General features: G+C 38.2%; 1 pseudogene; it reads right to left on the bottom strand.

The window, feature by feature from the left end:
- Positions 1-7,386: 7,386 nt before the first annotated feature.
- LOC130068952 (NACHT, LRR and PYD domains-containing protein 3-like) lies at positions 7,387-12,927 on the bottom strand (annotated as a pseudogene).
- Positions 12,928-21,323: the final 8,396 nt, after the last annotated feature.

Below are 21,323 nucleotides of genomic sequence, written 5' to 3'. Positions count from 1 at the left end.
GATCAAATGTTGTGGTAATCAGATGCTTTTATTAAACACATTGTGCATATTTTTAATTACTTCCATATTTAGACACACACAGACATCAAGAATCAGCATATGAATCTCGACAATGGTGACATGCTTTGTCGCAATGCATGCTGGGAACCGTGGATGAGTTTTATACTATGGTAGCTCCCAGAATGCTTTGCAGCATGAAGCTTGAGAGTCTTTGGGGTTTACACATTTGTAGGGATTAAATTGTATATGGAGTCTTTTTTCAGGACGTAGGAGTAAAGCTACAGTGCTACTACTCTTCACTGTCGTCGTTCCTCCTTTTTTGCTTCCGCTCCTCTGTGAGAGATACGAGACCGGTGCGTCGCGCAGGTGTCAATCATTATCAATCACGCCACCGGCCTCACGCTGTTCTCCCGCGGCCCTCGGCCTCGTCCTGCTCGCTACAAGCATTTTACACACTTGTATAGCTTGAATGCACTTCAGATTTACATGTATTTGTGTACAAAGAAGGTATACAAAAAATATTCATTGACATAAGTGCTGTAATACGAGTTTAAAAGACTGTTCAGATGAGTACAGGTTAGTATAGAGCAGCAGTTTTCAATAGGTGAGGCGCGCCTCCCCTGGGGGCGCCAAAGAGCGACAGCAAAAAAAAATAACTGTATGCAGCTCTATGATGCAGCTCTATTAATATCGGCTGTGAAGAAAAACAAGAAAAAAATGTTTGGGAACTTGCATGCGGTTTAATATTTTCGAGTCAATTGATTTCACCTACCAATCATATGAGAGGAACGCAGCTCTAACACGTTACAAGCCTATCATAAGCAGAGCAGGGCGGGTCCTGGCAACAGTGTGATTGAGATCATATGTCACGTTAGCGTCGCCGCTGAAAGCATGGAGCGCAAGTTCATGAAGCCTAGGGATGATGTCCTACCCACGGGCGTAATTTCCTATGCGGACAGGGGGGACATGTCCTCCTACACTTTTCAAAATCCCGTTTGTGTCCCCCCCACTTTCAAATTCGTTTGTTATTATTTTTAACCGCATGCCGTCATTGCCACGGAGGAGCAGGACCGAGCCTGTGTAAAATAGCGTTAGCTCACTGAAGTGAACTAATGAGCAGGTAACGTTATAGCGGTTGCGGCACAGACAGCGATGAAACGCCAGACACAACGACAGGTGACAATGTCATTATGGATGAAAAGAAAGAAAGGAGATGTGAGTTGGTTGATTCAGTAAATTAGCTCAGGTCAGGATAATCATACTTAATGTCTACAGTGAATGTCCTCCTGACACACACACACGACACACAGAAAGACACGCGCCAGTATCGAGTTATTTTTCGTGCTTGAACAAACAATAACACACACATTTATGCCAAAATGTCAGTTTTGTCGAGTATCCTCACAAGAACAGTCTTAAATGAGTTAAATAAAATCTTAAATGAAAGTAAAGAGTATTGAGAGAATGAGATGTGAGATCATGTCAGCTGGTCTTAAAGTGACAGCAGCCACTCATTCTCTCTGTCAGTAAAGTTAACCAAAGAACAAAGGGATCAGTGAAAATTACTCACTGCTCTTGACTAAAGATATATTTTATATTTTAACATGCGAACAATTTATGCGAATCCATAGTTTTCCTGTGCATTTTAAAGAATTTAATTCTGCCATTAAAGCTATTTCCCCTACTCTGATTCATCCTATCAAAAGTCATATTCAATTTATTTATTACTATTTAATGTTTATTTGACAGGGACAAATGCATAAAATATTGCTTTATAAAGAATACAAAGTAGATGCCATGCATACAGGTTTCTAACCATGACTAATTTGCAACCCCTGTCCCTGGTTAGGCTTATACAATTAAAACAGAAATTACAGAGTATTGAGTTGAAAATGTATAGCTATTAAAATACATACAATAAATACATCCCATACATGAGATAAGATATGGGCTTAAGTAGATAGAAATCAAATCACTATAAAACAGAGTCTAGACACATTTCACAATACAAGAACACAAAAGTGTGCATATGTCTGTGCGTGCTAACATATGCAACATAATGTTTGTATGCGTTGTGTTGTATCCTGTTACTGTACAGTCAGTGTTCACAGAGTTGAACTTTTAAATGGCATTGAATTGATTGATAAAAAATGCAATAATAAACATATTTGTACAATATTTCAAATACAAAATAAAATAGCACCTAGAGGAATTTTTTTTTTTGGAACTCGAATATTGATAATGATAATTGGAAGACTGCTTGGTTAATCCCCTTTAAATATTTCATTAATAATAATACCAAAGAAATACATTTTAAAATTTGTATTTGTATTTGTAATTGATTTCCTGTTATATATATTTTTCTATTTATGTTAATAAATACACGTACAACCTGACCAACTTCACTATGTCCTCCACTCATTTGTCACGGCTTTGAGCCGGTCGTGACAGTTGTGACGGAAGGACTCCGTCAATGCAAAGATCCAGAGGTATGGGGTTTCGTATCCTTCCCCCCAGAACGGCGAAGGAGAGTTGCCTTGGCTTTTGGCTTGCTTAGTTGGGGACATTTAATATTCAATAATATTATTGATCTGCCTTACTTAGGTGGACGTTGACGCAATTTTCTTTTAGAAACAAACTTTGTTATATTGTTATATTGTTTTTGTTATATTGTTTTCATGTTGTCACTGTGAAGCGCTTTGATACAATCTGTATTGTAAAAAGCGCTATATAAATAAAGGTGACTTGAATTGAATTGAATTGCCTGGGTGGGAGATGAAGGGGCTGGAGATACTGAATTTTTGGGGGTTTACCAGCTATTTAATTCATCGGAGCCAGTGGGATGTATCGGAGCTTCGCCATGCCGACGAGTCCGGTGATCCCGAGTCCGGTGGTCCCGAGTCCGGTTGTCCCGAGTCCGGTGGTCCTGAGTCCGGTTGTCCCGAGTCCGGGGGTCCGGAGACGGAGGAGGAAAAAGGCCTCCTCAACGACTTGTCCGGTGGCTCCTAACCCAGAGCCCATTCCGGAAGTGACTGCCGTCTTTGACGCGCCGCCCAGTCGCCCCGCCCAAGCTGCTCGCCCTGCCTGTCTGTTCACGAGCCGGAGCCGGAGCCGGTGTCTGTTCCGGAGCCGGAGCCGGTGTTTGTTTCCCGAGCCGGAGCCGGAGCCAGTGTCTGTTCCCGAGCCGGAGCCGGAGCCGGTGTCTGTTCCCGAGCCGGAGCCAGTGTCTGTTCCCGAGCTAGAGCCGGAGCCAGTGTCTGTTCCCGAGCCGGAGCCGGAGCGTCTGTTCCCGAGCCTGTTCCAGTGTCCCCAAACAAGATGGCCGCCACCGGGTCGGTGTCTGTTTATGTGCCTGTGTCTGTTCCTGTGCCAATGTCTACTCCTGTTCCTAAGCCAGGCTCGGTTCCTGTTCTGCCTTGGTTTTCACCGCCGTGACCGCCCGAAGGGTCGTCTCTGCCGTGGCCGCCAGTTGGACTGTCGTCTCCGCCCTGGCCGCCTGATGGGTTGTCTGCTTTGCCCTGGCCGACTGCTAAGTCATCACCCCTTGTTCCTGTTTCCCTGCATGGTCCTGGCCCTCCCATCCCGCCCTCGGACCTTCCACGGTCCACCTTCCTCCTGGACTCTTGTGTTGTCTTGTTTTCTGTCGTGGAGCATCTGGTAGCCGCTCCGTAGGGGGGGGGGGGGTTATGTCACAGTGTCTGGCTGTGTTTCCCTGGGTTATCACTAGAGGTCCTCGTTCTCACGGTGTCATTCACATTAGACTACAATTCTGAGTACATTCTGTTCTGTCACTTATCTGATTATTGCACTCAGCTGTTTCCCGTCACCTTGTTAGTTCTGTGTATATATGCCCTTGTCTGTGTTTGTGTTTGTTACGGAGTCCTTGTTTTATCTCCCCACACTTCTGTTCATGTGTCTGCCTGTTTCTTGTTTGTTTCTGGATTGCCTTATTGGATTTTTATGAAAAACAGCTTATGAAAACCCCAAATTCAAATTTAGAATATTGTGAAAAGGTTTTCATAGATGTAAGCCATAATCATCACAATTATAACAAATAAAGGCTTGAAATATCTCACTTTGCATGTAATGAGTCTATATAATATATTAGTTTCACCTTTAAGTTGGGGATGAATTTAAATATTTTTGCTTATGGATATAAAATTTTGCCAACAGTATAAATAAATTAACAATGTATTCAATACCTTTGTTAACATTGTTTTCATAATATACAACAATATCCTTCAAAGTAAAATAGTATTTAATTTTTACTAAATTAAAGATAAATTCTGCCAATTCCTTCCAGAAATTTTGGATAATTCAACACCTCTTTCCCACTTTTACAAAAGGAACATAAATCGTCAATATCAGAGTATCTTGCAATTAATGATTTAACAGGATAAATGGTATGCAAAATTTTTAAATGTATTTCTTTGGTTTTATTATTCATGCAATATTTAAAGGGGATTAACCAAGCAGTCTTCCAATTAATATTCGAGTTCCAAAAAAAATTCCTCTAGGTGCTATTTTATTTTGTATTTGAAATATTGTACAAATATGTTTATTATTGCATTTTTTATCAATCAATTCAATGCCATTTAAAATTAATTTTGGATTTATCATTAATGTGGAGTTAAATTGAATATGACTTTTGATAGGATGAATCAGAGTAGGGGAAATAGCTTTAATGACAAAATTAAATTCTTTAAAATGCACAGTAAAACTATGGATTCGCATAAATTGTTTGTATGTTAAAATATTTCCATAATTATCAAACATATTCATAAGATGATTAATATCCCTGTTAAACCAATTCCTTAAAAATAAGGATTTATTGGTCGCGTTGTAACCAACAGTTTAACAACACTTTGGTCTTTTTTAATCTAGAGGAGAAGTTTAAACTTTGACATCCATGCTCTTGTTTTCCTCATAGTAATGACAGTGACGCAAATTGTACCCAAACCGGAACGTTTCGCGTGCGCACGCGATAGTCTTTTTTTTTTTTTTTTGCAAAGGTCCCTTTAGGGGCTCCGTAGTTTTATAACCTTATTCAATTTCTGTATATTTCATACCTGTACAGGAAAGGGCACAGGTAAATATGACATTTATTATGGGTTTAAGTGAGGATTGTTAAAAGTTAAAATTGTTAAAAGTTGTTATATTTTTTGAAGCCTAATGTTTAAAATTTGGGGAAAAAAAATAATTTTCATGGAGACATAAGTAGCTATATTAATATCAGTGATACTGGCCTTCATTCATAAAAAGATGCCATTAACATACAGCCGTAATACTTGAAAATAAATGGTTCCATTGAAGGTAAGTCCGTCTGTGCAGTTTCTCTCCAGTCGGCTTTGGCGCCGATTACACGTTAAGCATGTTTTGTGGACTTATGGTTAGGCCTACTGATGTTCAGTGATTTTAAAAGTAGCCTCAATTAGGCCTGCATGAAGTTGGAAATGATTTGCTGTTGCAAAGAATCGTTTATGAATGCACTTTTTAAAAAGTTGTGGAAATAAAATGTCTTCAAATACAATATTAAAAAATATTTACATTTCATCAGATTTAAATGCTTTTTGGACATTAAAACCCTACATGTTGCATCTATCATCGATGGAAATATCAAATTATGTGGAAGCATTGCTAGAGTGTGACTATTGTTTTGTGGTAATAGAAATGGTTTATTAACAGGGTTAAATTAGGATACACTTGAAATAGAAAATAGTTTAGTTTTATAGAAAGTAAATATTTAAAAGAAATATTATTGAATTTAATAAATTACCATCCAGAAAAATTACAAATGCTGCTGTTTCTTTCATTTCATCATGTCAGTCAGAAAAGCAATCAATGAGTTTGGTTTGAATTGTTTATTATTATTCTTAAAGCTGCCCTAAAAGGATGATTATTCATATGATGACTAGAGATAAACAGCTCTGAAAAACAAAAAGTCAACACATACACTCACCGGCCACTTTATTAGGTACACCTGTCCAACTGCTCGTTAACACTTAATTTCTAAGCAGCCAATCACATGGCGGCAACTCAGTGCATTTAGGCATGTAGACATGGTCAAGACAATCTCCTGCAGTTCAAACCGAGCATCAGTATGGGGAAGAAAGGTGATTTGAGTGACTTTGAACGTGGCATGATTGTTGGTGCCAGAAGGGCTGGTCTGAGTATTTCAGAAACTGCTAATCTACTGGGATTTTCACGCACAACCATCTCTAGGGTTTACAGAGAATGGTCCGAAAAAGAAAAAACATCCAGTGAGCGGCAGTTCTGTGGGCGGAAATGCCTTGTTGATGCCAGAGGTCAGAGGAGAATGGCCAGACTGGTTCGAGCTGATAGAAGGGCAACAGTGACTGAAATAACCACTCGTTACAACCGAGGTATGCAGCAAAGCATTTGTGAAGCCACAACACGCACAACCTTGAGGCGGATGGGCTACAACAGCAGAAGACTCCACCGGGTACCACTCATCTCCACTACAAATAGGAAAAAGAGGCTACAATTTGCAAGAGCTCACCAAAATTGAACAGTTGAAGACTGGAAAAATGTTGCCTGGTCTGATGAGTCTCGATTTCTGTTGAGACATTCAGATGTTAGAGTCAGAATTTGGCGTAAACAGAATGAGAACATGGAACCATCATGCCTTGTTACCACTGTGCAGGCTGGTGGTGGTGGTGTAATGGTGTGGGGGATGTTTTCCTGGCACACTTTAGGCCCCTTAGTGCCAATTGGGCATCGTTTAAATGCCACGGCCTACCTGAGCATTGTTCCTGGCCATGTCCATCCCTTTATGGCCACCATGTACCCATCCTCTGATGGCTACTTCCACCATGTCACAAAGCTCTAATCATTTCAAATTGGTTTCTTGAACATGACAATGAGTTCACTGTACTAAAATGGCCTCCACAGTCACCAGATCTCAACCCAATAGAGCATCTTTGGGATGTGGTGGAACGGGAGATTCGCATCATGGATGTGCAGCCGACAAATCTGCGGCAACTGTGTGATGCCATCATGTCAATATGGACCAAACTCCCTGAGGAATGCTTCCAGCACCTTGTTGAATCTATGCCACGAAGAATTGAGGCAGTTCTGAAGGCAAAAGGGGGTCCAACCCGTTACTAGCATGGGGTACCTAATAAAGTGACCGGTGAGTGTATATTAAATCATTTACAGCTTTTGGGGTTATAATGTACAATTAATGAAGTTTTCAGTACCATTCACTTTACTAATATACACTATGCTTTGTGATATTGTTAGATAAATAGAGACTCAGGGGTTTTTACAGGATAAAATAATGAACTGAACTAAATTAAAAAATCTTAAGTTGGAAAACCAACATGAGATTGACCCCTCACACACTAACAGAAAATTAAGTTTCTTTCAGTCAGTTGTGTGTGCTTGTTGTTCAATCTGACACAGAGACACTGAAGAACCATTATAAACCCCAAATCCAGCATAGAGGGGTTCAGTGAATGTGGTGTTGAACGTGTGTAAGAGTGTGAGTGTGTGTGTTTCAGAGATGATGTAGAAGGACAGAGTGCCGGCCGACACGTCCAGAGACACTCCTACTCTTTTAGAGTATAAAGGTGCAGATATGTCAGTGCTCTTATTGTTGTGACAGACAGTATATCTATTATTAATGCAGTACAGAGTCCAGGATTTATCATTGTATCCAAACCAACAGTTGCTCCCACCTTTTCTGCAGATTCCTTTATGAGTCACTGCTATATCAACCCAGCCGCTCCATTCAGCCTCCCAGTAACAGCGTCCAGTCAGACTCTCTCCACACAGAACTTGTTCAAAGCCATCAAATCTCTCTGGATGATCAAGATATGACTGTTTTTCTTTCATATATGTAACTTTTTTGTTCTTCTCAGACAGAATGAGATGAGTATCTATGGTGTTTGGATCCAGTGTGAGATCACAAGCATCTGAACATAGAAAGAGAGAACATTTATAACAAAGCTTCAAGCAGCAATACTAGATGTTAAGGGGCACAAGTGTATGTAAAATCTTTGAAGGAACAACTTTCATGACATTTAGAAAATAATTCAAAAGTAAAATTTTATTTAATTTTTCGTTTGTTCAAAAGTAGATATTTTTGCATGTTTTTTTTGTTTTTTTACATTTTGTATGGACTTATAAATGATTGCTCAGGTATACTCAGGCCAACGTTGTGATGACAGACTAAGTTTTGTTTTATTACATCAGAGTATTGAGTTTTGAAAATGTAGCATCACAATCTACTTGTAATGTTGTGTGCATTTGTGTGAGTTTGCAGATGAGTTTTTTGAGAACGGCGTGGTTAGTCAAAAAGCTTTGAACAACTTTGTCATGAGTGTCCCAGGTAATACATGCCCAAATTGTATTAATCAAACTGTCTAGGGGGAAAAGGAGCATAAGAAATCAGACGTAACAATTTGTTTCAGTGATCTATCTTTGACAAAATGGATATGTGAGTGTATGTAGACCTACATTTGTGTAGACCTGCTTTAACTCTGGACTTCCCCCCATGATCCATGCTACAAACACATGAACACACATTAAATGTATATATGCACCATACACATTTAATCTCCATATATTTCATATAAACACAGAACTGTATGACAGATTTAGTACCTACATACTTGAGTATCTGCAGTGAGCAGTTTGGATCCTTCAGTTTGTCAGAGAGCAGCTGTACACCTGAAACTCCTGGATGATTGTAGCTCATATCCAGCTCTCTCAGGTGTGAGGGGTTTGAACTCAGAGATGAAGACACATAACCACAGCCTTCCTCTGTCACCATACAACCTGACAACCTACAGATGGATAAAAAAATAAGGACAGCTAAAAATACATTTTCATTATATTAGACTCGCTGAGTGATCTCTTAAAGTCTTACCTCAGTATCTCTAGCAGACAATTTGGACTCTTCAGTCCATCCGAGAGCAGCTTCACTCCTGAATCCTGCAGGTCATTGTTACTCAGATCCAGTTCTCTCAGGACAGAGTTAGAGGATTGAAGAGCTGATGATATCATTTCACAAGGCTGAGCAGTGATATTACAGACAGCAAGACTGAAAGAGAGAAAGAACAATTTTTAAAAATCTGTTTATTGAAAAGATATATCAAACCAACAATAGTCAGTAATGGTTACTGCATTCTCATACAGTTTTCCTAAAGTTACGGTTAACCTCTTAACCGTCTCCAGAGCGTCGGCGCACTGAAGCGTTTTTTTATTTATTTAGTTCAAATATACTATCAGATTTAATGTTATACCTTGACAAACTATACATCATTAAAAAGATATAAGACTCAAGATTCAGTATTTGACCACTATTGTATTCTGAGAAACTTATAGTGACAGTTATGTCTTAATTTGTGTCAGGAGTTATGAAATTAAAAAATGAGTCGTTACCTTTAATATGAATTATGAGCCTCAGCCGGTCTCATTCAGAAAAAAACTCCCGTGCGATCGTCATGACAGCGCTTGACAAAACAACGTCCCTCAGGGCTTTTAGCTCAAACATGTGCAGATTTGGAGAAATATTGATAGATTCTCATAGCTTTACATTAGACTTCTATAGACAGGAATAATATTTATTGAATTTATACCCAAATGCGTCGATGTAATCATTTTGAGCGCTGTATACTCTGTACTGTGTTATCAATTCATCCTGAAAGTGAGGGCGCTGTTTGAACAGAAGTCCATAATATATGGATCACATGAAGAAGAGCCATAATCATGTGACATTCAGGAAGTCCTGCCACAACAAAGCTATCCGAGATCGCTGTAAAGTGCAGATAAAGATGTTTTGAAGACAATAAACATGATTGCAATGATATTTGATTTACCTGTGTTCTTCGAGTCATGTCAGGTATTTTCATAATAATTGATTATATGTATAATGTAATGCTAATCGAGATAGACTTTCAAATTGTGCAGAATACAATAAAATAATATATTTTCTATCTGATTTTTTTATCTGAAGCCAAATCAGATTACAGAAAGTTATTTAAAACACTCGACTTGCGCTATAAAGTAAGTTTGGAGAACAAACATAGTTTTATTCTCATAAATTGTCGTGTATTGATGGTGTGCTAAGCTAACATGCTAGCTAGTACTGAGCACCTGCTACCTTACTTCGGTGTAATTTTTATGATTTTTTTCTAAATAAGAATGCTTACTGAAATGTTTCGTTTTTCAAAAAGGGCATTTGATACAGTTTCACTGTGAAGTGAGAACTTTTATAAAATAAATGAGGGATTGAAACAGTGTGAATTGCTAGTCGTTAGTGATTATAATGCAGACAAAAGAAAAGCATATTTAGAGCAATAAACTGGCTGGAGAGGTGTGAATATGTGCAGGGGAGACTGAGACTGAATGGGGCTCGTTTTTGCATCACAAAACAATAGAGGCAATAGACTGAATAGATGCTTATAAGAAAACAATAAACACCAGTCTAATCAAAATAAAGTCATATGACATGATCTTGAAAAACATTGAACTAAATACAGAGTTTTAGACTTATCATCTTCAAATTTTAAATATAACATGGCCAGACATGTGGCTTTAGCTGCAGTGCATTTCTAGATTGCTACAATGCCAACTTCAATTTTATTTTCATGAAGATGTTTCATAAAAATAAATGTATAATAACTTTACAAAACTTTGAAGCTATTTATAACTATTTTTTTCATTATGATAATAATTAATTCTACATTTACAATAAACTTCCAGGTGTCAGCTTTCAAATGAGATCTTACTTGTGCTTTTAGTACAAAGGGTTCATGAACTGTATCTGTTTCAGTTTGGGAATGCCATATCTGGGGATTTTTCAAAAATGGGCTTGAAGCTTAACAGGTTAAGGGCAATTCTAATGGTATTTATATTTGAATTGGTAGCAAACTAAGCTCTCTACAAACCCCGTTTCTATGAAATTGTAGCACCATACACAAACCACAAAGATAATTCAGAAATATATGCATACTGTACTCACAGTGCTTTCCTGCAGTTGCTCACAGCTGCTATCAGTCTTCTTCTACCCTCATCTGATGTGTTGTATTTCTTGAGGTCCAGCTCATCCAGCACCTCTTCTGACATCTGAAGCATGTAGGAGATTGTTGAGCAGTGAGCAGGAGAGATTTTCTTCTCTGAGTTTTGTCTGATTTTACAAATTCCTGAATCTCTCTGGAAAAAGTCTGATCTTTCACTTCCAGCAGACAGAGGAACAGATTGATGGATCTTTCAGTGGAGAGTCCATGTCCATCATTGATCTTCTCTTTAATGTACTGTGTCGTTCTCCTGATGCTCTCTGAGCTGTTCTCTGTGTGTGTCAGTAGATCCTGTAAGAGTCTTTGATTGGACTCCAGTGAGATGCCCAGCAGAAACCGCAGGAAAAGATCCAGATGTCCTTTCTCACTCTCAAGAGCTTTATCTATTGCATCCCTATGCAGATTATGTATCACATCACAAAACGTGTCAACATGTTTTATTGCATGATGGTAAAATACATAAAAAGCAGCGAGAAACTCCTGAACGCTCAGGTGAATAAAGCTGTAGACTGTCCTCTGATGAATCACAGATTCCTCCTTAAAGATCTCAGTGCAAATCCCAGAATACACTGAGGCGTCAGTGACGTCTATGCCGCTCTCTCTCAGGTCCTCCTCATAGAACATCACATTGCCCTTCATCAGCTGTTTGAAAGCCACTTCGGCAAGTTTCACAATCACTTCTCTGTTGGACTGCAGGAGTTTCTCTGGATCTCTCTCTTCATACTTCTGATTCTTTGTGTTGATCTGAATCAGTAGGAAGTGGATGTACATTTCAGTCAGAGTTTGAGGGATTTCTGCACTCAGATCTTCTTCCAGGAGCTTCTGAAGCACAGTGGAGGAGATCCAGCAGAAGACGGGTATGTGGCACATGATGTGGAGGCTTCTTGCTCTTCTGATGTGTGAGATGATTCTGCTGGCTTGATGCTTGTCACTGATTCTCTTCCTGAAATATTCCTCCTTCTGAGGATCATTGAATCCCTGAATCTCTGTCAGACGGTGGATGTATTTGGATGGGATCTGATTGGCTGCTGCTGGTCTGGAGGTGATCCAGATGAGAGCCGAGGGAAGCAGATCTCCTTTCATGAGCTTTGATATCAACACACCCACTGATGAAGTCTCAGTCACATCAGAAACTTTCTGAGCGTCTGAAAACATCAGTGTGATTCTGCTTTCATCCAGACCATCAAAGATGAACACAACTTTACACTCCTCATAAATCTTTGAGTCCAGATCTTGAAGTTCAGGTTGAAAGTCCAGCAGAAGTCTATGAAGACTGTACTGATGATCTCGGATCAAGTTCAGCTCTCGAAATGGAAGAACAAACATGAAATCTACATCCTGATTTGCTTTTCCCTCGGCCCAGTCCAGAATGAACTTCTGCACAGAGACGGTTTTCCCGATTCCAGCGATGCCTTTAGTAAGAACAGTCATGATTTGCTCTTCCTCCTGGCGTCCTGGTTTAGGTGAAGCTTTAAAGATGTCATTGCAGTAGATTGGAGTGTCTTGTGAGTGTTGTGTTCTGGCTGTTTTCTCCATCAGTAAAACCTCATGTTCTTCATTCACTCCTTCTCTCTCTCCTTCTATGATGTAGAGCTGCGTGTAGATCCTGTTCAGGAGGGTTTGCTTCCCTTGTAGTTTGATTCCCTCAAATAATCTCTCATATTTGATCTTCATGCTAGTTTTGTGTTGATCTTTGACTCTCTGTAGTTCATCATCCAGTATTTGGTCTCCAGTCTCCACCAGCAGGGCTGCTTGTGTGTCATCCATCATGAGGTCAGAGGTCTCTGTTACACATCTGAAGTCTAAAGGACAATCCATGGACCTGAGAGTCTTCACAGACACACTGCTGGGTTCTGGAGACTCAGATTCCTGACTGCTGCTGATGCTGACAAAAACAGCATTGTAAAAAGGTTTGTTGTTGTTGTGGGAAGAAGGAGACGGGAACCTGCGAACGTTCAATAACTTTTGATAATTAAATAAACAAATACAAAATGAAAGTAAAGGCGGCAGCGCCTCACGGACGACTGCTGCTACACATAATAAAACAAAACACAACATAAGTCCAGGCCTGGTCCACTCTCTCTCTTCACTGTCGTCGTTCCTCCTTTTTTGCTTCTGCTCCTCTGTGAGAGATACGAGACCGGTGCGTTGCGCAGGTGTCAATCATTATCAATCACGCCACTCGTCCTGCTCGCTACATTTATCATCATTATTCATGGATTGATTACTCTTCTGAGAGACACCGCTTGATCCAGGATATGGAGAACTCATTTTAGAGGCAGTGCCCTCTTCGTCTCTTTTGACATGGAGACTCATTTTAAAGTCACTGTCCTTCAACTCTTACTTACTCTTACAAATGAGTGTTGAGAAACTGATTACAGACCTTTTGAAAATACAGAGTTTAACATGCTGTAACCAACAGTATTTTTGGAAACTGCAGAAACTCCTTTGATATCTCATTACCTTTATCATAATTTGATAAAGTAAAATTATAGTTAATTCTAGTTTAAACAAAGATGGTTGTTTAAAGGGTGTATTTAGAAACCATACCCTCCCCACAAACACTTAAGCTGAAATGGTTCTGTTGGGGATCAGGGTTCTTTATTCCTGCCTTCTTGTGCTTTGGTCATCCTGAACACAATTGCTTTTACTTTAATAAACGATAAAGACTGTGAAGTCATATTTCTGCCCAGACAGACACTGTCACATGCCAAAAAAAAACACATCATCTGGAAAGAGGAACAGACACTCAATAACAGCAAAACACACACATAATGATGGGCAATTAACACATCATAGAGGATTGTGCAGATATTTCACAGAACTTCTGTTTTGTGTTTATGTATTTATTCAGTTTTAATAATCAATTATTATTTATTAGCATATTCCGCTTGTTGGTAAAACCCCAATTAGAGGCTATAAGATATACAAGTAGATGGCATTAATTTATATGAATGAAAATATATATTAATATGCAGGTCAGATATTAATTAGTTTAAATTGATTCATATTCATATGAATGTGGTGAGTATAACAGAATTTAAACTCTAATTTCTTACAGTTTCTTCAGATTTAAATTTTTGCTACATCAGTGTGTGAATGTAGGATCTGAAAATATTGACAGTTTAAAATACTATAACAAAAACTTTATGAAATCTGAAGTAAATTACCTAAAGTAATTTAGCTTTAGTTATTATTGTTATCAAAACTGGTCAAAGATCGCTATTGTATGGACATAAGAGTTTAACCAAAAATCACATCAAAATATAATTATCCTGATTTAAAATATCATTTAAGGAAGAAAAACAAAACAAGAAAAAAATAGAAGCTCATTTTTATGACTACACGGTTAAATGAAGAAAAAGTTTTGGACTTACCAAAATATGCAGCCGTTTAAATCTCCAGTTCTAACAGGTTTAAAGCCTTGGCATTGATAATCTTTCATCCTCTTTTACTTTCACTTCCCTCCGTCTGAAAAGCAATCATACTCCATCTAGTGGTGCAGAGCATCATCACATTCTCAAAGCAGTATCTTTAAGATGGTTTAGGTGATTAAACACACACACACCGTATGCATTAAAGTTGTATTGTATTACTATAAATATTATTTAATAATAGCTTTTTGCTGTCAGTTACCAGTACTGTGTGTTACTTCTGACCTACCTACAGTTAAAACTGTCTAAAATTACAACTTGACAGTGAATGTGATTCACCATGTGCAAAGATTTATTGAAGAAAACCAGTAACCCAGTGTTACACAGTGCAGCTGTTACATTAAAGAGACATTTTCACCTGATCTGATCATTTCAAGTTATATTCACTGCTGAAACCGAATGACGTCATAGTGATTCAGTCACATAAAAAATTAGATCATCTCACATTAAGCACAGTAAAGAACAAAAAAAGCAATACAATTAAAACCACTGCAAAATTGAGAAAAATTATTAATGACACTATTAAAAGTTACCATATAATGTCATGATAACCCAAACCAGAATAAGACTTTTTAAAGAAGTGGTACATTTACATTTATGCATTTGACAGACACTTTACAAATTACATTGCATCCAAAATATACATATAGTGGAATGGAACATTAAAAAAATAGGTAACACTTTACAAGAAGGTTCATTAGTGAACATTAGTTTTACCTGGTCAAAAACAGCTCTGTTTTCAGCACGCCGTTTCAGTGCATATGACTTTAAATGATAATGAGCTTTGCTGACTCCGCCCCTCTGTTCTGTGCATACACCATTTGTAACTCAATAACACAATAACCATAACGCGTTGTTCAGTATAAACGTGGGATTATGAATTATATTGAGAACATCATACATAGAAAACATGCCGTAATGTACCCTGAGCAGAGGTGGGTAGAGTATCCAAAAACTGTACTTAAGTAAAAGTACAAGTACTTATAGAAATATTTACTCAAAGTAAAAGTAAAAGTAATAATCTTAAAAGTTACTTGAGTAAGAGTAAAAAAGTATCCAATGAAAAAACTACTCAAGTAGTTAGTTACTAGTTACTTTACACATAGGCATATATATATATATATATATATATATATATATATATATATATATATATATATATATATATATATAAATATATATATATATATATATACTGTATATGTAACATGATATTATTTAGATTTTTTTTTTCATTTAAATGACTATTATTATCATAATTAGATAAGCTATCTTTGCAACAAAAACAGAAGAGACAAACATTATTTCTGTATATCTATAGCCTGAAAACCATTGGCTGTCCTTTGGTTTGTATAATAGTATAGTAACTTATACAACTACATTTGGATTATTAGACAATGTAGGAATAAAGTGACTCTATGGAGTTTTGCATTCAAGGGATGGGAACCATTGACAGATTAGAAAGTGTTAAAACTCTGCACATGTGCTCGCAGTCATGTCATGCCCAACATAAACAACGATCAAATGCACGGATCTTCTTCTGTCTGTTCTCCAAAATGTATTTAAATGTAGGCTATATTTATGAAAGCATCTTTAAACTGGTTAACTGAGTCCAATAAGGCAGGCAAAGGCATTCGTTTTCAAGTCGAGTTCGCACGCCACTGCGCAATACCGACACTACAACACCGAGAATACATTGTGTGTGTACACACATTCATAAACTGGACGATGATAGCTTATTTAATGTATAAAGTAATGTATATGTCCAAAAAAAGGGTAATGCCATACTTTGTAGTAGTGCTATATATGGCGTAATAATGTGTTTGGTTGTAAAATGTATTACCTGAATGAAATCGAATGTATCGTCGTGTGGAATAATTCATTCACAGACAGCTTACGAGGTAACATACGAAGATGTTCAAGTTCACCTAATAAAGATCTTCATCGCTGGCAAAAAATATGATGCATTTGCAGATTTACTTTCTAGACTGTACTGTAGACTATGGACCGCCACACAATGTTCTTGATGTTCTTAAATCTTCCTGTTACGACTCCGAGACGATTCAGTGCGTGCAGGAAACTGAACAGATCATTCAAACTGATTCGCGAACCGATTTAGACAGATCTGCCCAACTTGTTTGATGAAGTCTTTGAACAGAATCGACTCAAAAGAGTGATTCATTTGTGAATTGAGCATCGCTCATGCCCAGAAAAAAGAGAGAGCGCGCGCTTAGAATAAACTACGCTTTTAACAACATATTGCATTAAAATAAAGTAACGAGAGGAACGTCGCCAAACGTAACGAAGTAAAAGTACAGTTTTTTCATTAGAAATCTACTCGAGTTAAAGTAAAAGTACCCACAATTAAATCTACTCTTAAAAGTACAAATTTTCCAAAAAAATACTCAAGTAAATGTAACGAAGTAAATGTACTTCGTTACTACCCACCTCTGACCCTGAGTGTAAACCTTAGACGCATTCATTGTGAAGCGTGCAGCTAGCGATTTGCAAAGATTAATATAAATATTAATATAAAGTTTAATAAATGTTACACTCACTTCAGTTGTTCTAGAGGTTCAGCAGGAACACGAATATCTGGTACCGATCCTTTATTCAGGAGCAGCTTCTTAGCAAATCCAGCTTTATACTGATCCTCCTTTATAAAGCAGTCTGGTGTGTGAAATGATTCGCGCAAACATGAGAGCATTGACGTTGTTTGTGGAGAATATTCCCTTCGAAAACAAACTCAGCCACTGCGTCTTCAGCGGTTCGGATTCAGGAACATCAAAATGACTGTGTTCGTTATTACACCCAAGAACAGAACACCACAATCGCTTAGAGCCATTCTGCTCATAGACAGTGCTCCGGCATATCAACACTGACCGCGCCGGTCTGCGCAGACTATGATTGACAGCTCGCTCACGAGCGAGGGCGGGTCTGTGTTGAAACGATGCTGTCAATCAACAATCGTGGGAGGGGCTTCCGAGCGTGTGACATCACAAAATCGAACGGCTCAATTTGAGGCAGGGGAAAACATATAAGGAGATTAAAGCAAAAACACTGGATGGATTTTTATCATTATATGATGGTTGTGTACAGGCACTGCCAACACACATTTCAGTACAATCAACTTGTAAAAGTGCATGTACCATTATATGACCCCTTTAATTTCAGCATTTACTAATATGTTATTAAAATCAAATGTTGTAATTGTTTACATTAGTTAATGCACGGTGAACTAACATGAAGAAACAATGAACAGCTGTATTGTTATTAACTAACATTAACAAGTATTACAAAATACAGGAACAAATGTATTGCTCATTGTTAGTTCATGTTAGTAAATACATTACTGTAACTAATGTTATCTAATGAACCTTATTGTAAAGTGATGTGATTCACCGTGAACTGCGTGTAAAGCCAGACTTCCGTCCCTTTGGATGCCGGAGGACATCTCTAATCACCGGGAGTTATCCACAGTTCTCAGCCTGGGAAGTTCCCGTTCACGGTGACAGAAGCAGTCGGAATCATTCCGTTGTGTGTGTGTGCGTGTGTGTGTGTGTGTGTGTGCGGGTGCGTGTGTGTGTGTGTGTGTGTGTGTGTGTGTGTGTGTGTGTGCGTGTGTGTGTGTGTGTGTGTGTGTGTGTGTGTGCACTGTTGAAGATTGCCAGGAATTTACAGGATTAAAGACTATTACTTTACAATTAATTACTGTAGTAAGAAATTTACAATGAAATTAATGCATTCTGGGTCATTTTCTTATGAATTACTGTTATTCAACAGCAAAAAGATGCTTAAATCACTGTAATTTACTGCTCCTTCTATACTGTGAATTCACATTATAAAGTTGTCTTTAACCATGCCACTGTAAGAAATGTATTCTTTACCACTGTAATGGTTTTGAAGTCACCATAATGGGAATTAGCTAGAATTTGAAATAAACTAATTGGCTGATTTTAAGTTAGTCAATCTATACTATTATTAGTGTCAATTCAGCATGAAGATCTTACTTCTAATTCATAATTGTTTGTAGATATTTCACAATAGTAAAGCAGCTGCTGAGATTTATTTTTGAAAGGTGTGACATCATCTTACAACACAAAATTAGTTTTCTTCCATCAGCTAATGATGCACAGACATCAGTACTCAACATACAAAACACAACAATGGTGACACTCAAATAATGATAATAAGATGAATTCTGAAAATTATAAAATAAACAAACAACGCAAACTGCTAAAAGTGAACCAAAAGTAGGTTCAGCAGCACAGATAAAACCACCAAGAATCCAGACACTCCACAGCATAATCTATTCATCCTGCAATGCATGCTGGGTACCTTCATAGTACATATGCACTGTACAAATACAGTATGATGTTGTAGACTTTAGTTGTATAAACTGTGTTCTCCATGTGTGTCAGTGGTCTCTCCCTCACGGCTCACAGCGGTCACATGATCCACTCAGAAAAAATATATTAAAGTTCCAGTCAGTGACTCTGATAGTGTTTAGGCCAGCAGAGAAGGCCTTGCTCGCCCTGACGGCCCACTGTCTGAGACAGTGACGACATCTACAGTAGCTTTTATAAGATCACACCAAATGAAGAACCTTTGACCCACACAACAGATAATATCTGAAACATGAACAGCCTGTCATATACAGTATATGTGACCTGCAGTCAGACTCTTCAAACCATTCAGAGAAGGACTGACAAAATTCAGTGCGATGGATTTTCACGATTAATACCGTTCCGAATTATAAGACATCCGTTCAGGACATCAATATAATCCCGCGGTAACTAAAGAGCCTATCCTTTTGTCGTGTCCTCAAGAGTTAGGCGATCAGTCTATATAAATTCGTATTCTACTATAGAAATAATAGATTTTCCCTTTATATTATAAGTATACCTTTCGTGGTACTCTTCAACCGTGTTCGCACTATAACAATTTGTCATACATATATCACTCTTTATGTTTACATGTTATATGCTGCCTCTTTGGCTAGGCTGTTTGATCAATCAAATTTAACAGTGAATTATTCTTATCTCAAAAGAATTCTCACCCCTTGATGTTGGTTCTCCCCAAAAAGGATCTTCCTGATACAGTTGAAGGAATGTGACTAGCACTCAATGATCCAAGGTCCAGTCAGATGATTATAATAAATGTAACAAAATTTATTAAAATAATCAAATGAAAAAGGAATACTTGTTACAGATCATAAATGAGTACTAACTAACAGATAGATACTAGCTAGGCTTGAAGCTTCTTGCCTCTGACAAATGATGGCGTGTCAGAGTGTTGGTTGCAAGGACGAGCAATGAGTCCGTCTGAATCTTCTTCTTTTATAGCAAGGTTTCCTCGGTACTCCAGCAGCTAACAGAAAAATATTTCAGTAGCTAACAGCAACCTCTTCGGTAGCTAACAGCAAAGACTTTCAGTAGATAGCAGCAGGCACTTAGATAACAGCAAAGACTTTCCGTAGATAACAGCAGGATACGTTTAGCTAATGACAGCATACCATAATTCTAAGTATACATAGGGTGTGCTTGTCTTTGGGCAAACATTCTTATCATAAACAGTGGACTTAGTTCTTGGAAACTGTGACAGGCCGGGCGGGGGTGTGCATCCTGTCCCAAACAACGGTAGCATGTCATTTTGTGGTTAAAGTTTTTTTCCTTTAAGCAAGTCATCCACAGTTCACAATCATTTATTTGATTCATTAGTATATTTCAAATGTCTACATCCCTTAATCGCCCAAATATTTCTCTTACTCTGGTCATCCTATTTGTAGTTTTCTTATTATGACCTTTTCTGGTTTTCTTTTGAGATTGAGCATCAGAGGAAGCGAGTGAAATGTCACCCACATGTGCCATTTCGATCACATCAGAATGGCAAAAAGAAAAACTAATGAAGTAATAATTATTTCTGTAAACATTATTTCCCCTCTTTTAGTCTAACACAGAGTGTAAGAAGCATTATTCTGTGAGCTCATCATTACTGTGTGTGGCTTCACAAAATATTCTTTAGGGTTCAGTAATTCCTTCATCTGAGTGTAACCAGTGGACGACGACACCAAGCGTGACTGATGTTGCTGGAGTTAGATGAAACTACTTCTGCGTTGTGTAGATGTTGAGCAGCGCTGGTCACTCAAACACGGGCAACATCGTTCGTTCACCTGGATCTTTATTTGCGCTCCTGATAAACACACACACACAAGCTTCCTCTTTGGGTGAATCGCTCTGTCCTGTATCTCCCACGCAATCATGGTGCAAAAGGGTCCAAAAAGCCCAAAAACAAACTCAAATAAGTGAAAAAGATTGATTTATACAAGAAAAGGGTATAAAACAGAAAACATACTTGATACAAACACAAATAAGCATCCTCTTTGTGTGAAACGCCCTTACATGTTCTGTCTGGGCAACATGACATCATGACTTTGCGTAAACATACACGCCACTTTCAATTCAAGTGGCGTGTTATCTATACGCATTTTGAGCTATCCGCGTGTATGTCCACGCCGAAATCTTTTGCGTGTATGTCTACGCCATTAAATGTCCGAGTGATTCCGCGTGTATGTGTACGCCGTTAAATGACCGAGCGAAACGAAGCAAAATCTATATCTACATCTGTGGAGCGATATTTCTTTTCCTAGGATGGTAGGAGAAGACTCATAAATGGTATTAACCCCAGTGACGGGTAGGTTTAGGGACGGGGTTGGGGTAGGTCATATATTTATATATACATAATACAGTAATATAACGTTAAGTCAAAGGCGTTGATAAACACGCTGAAAAGCGATTATGCGTGTTGATAGCACGCCAAAAATGAAAATACGAATTGGCGTGTC

The sequence above is a fragment of the Rhinichthys klamathensis genome, unplaced genomic scaffold (assembly GCF_029890125.1).
Source record: "Rhinichthys klamathensis goyatoka isolate OS25496 unplaced genomic scaffold, OSU_Roscu_1.1 h1tg000350l_1, whole genome shotgun sequence".
Classification (NCBI taxonomy): Eukaryota; Metazoa; Chordata; class Actinopteri; order Cypriniformes; family Leuciscidae; genus Rhinichthys; species Rhinichthys klamathensis.
This window is presented reverse-complemented; position numbering and strand designations above follow the sequence as displayed.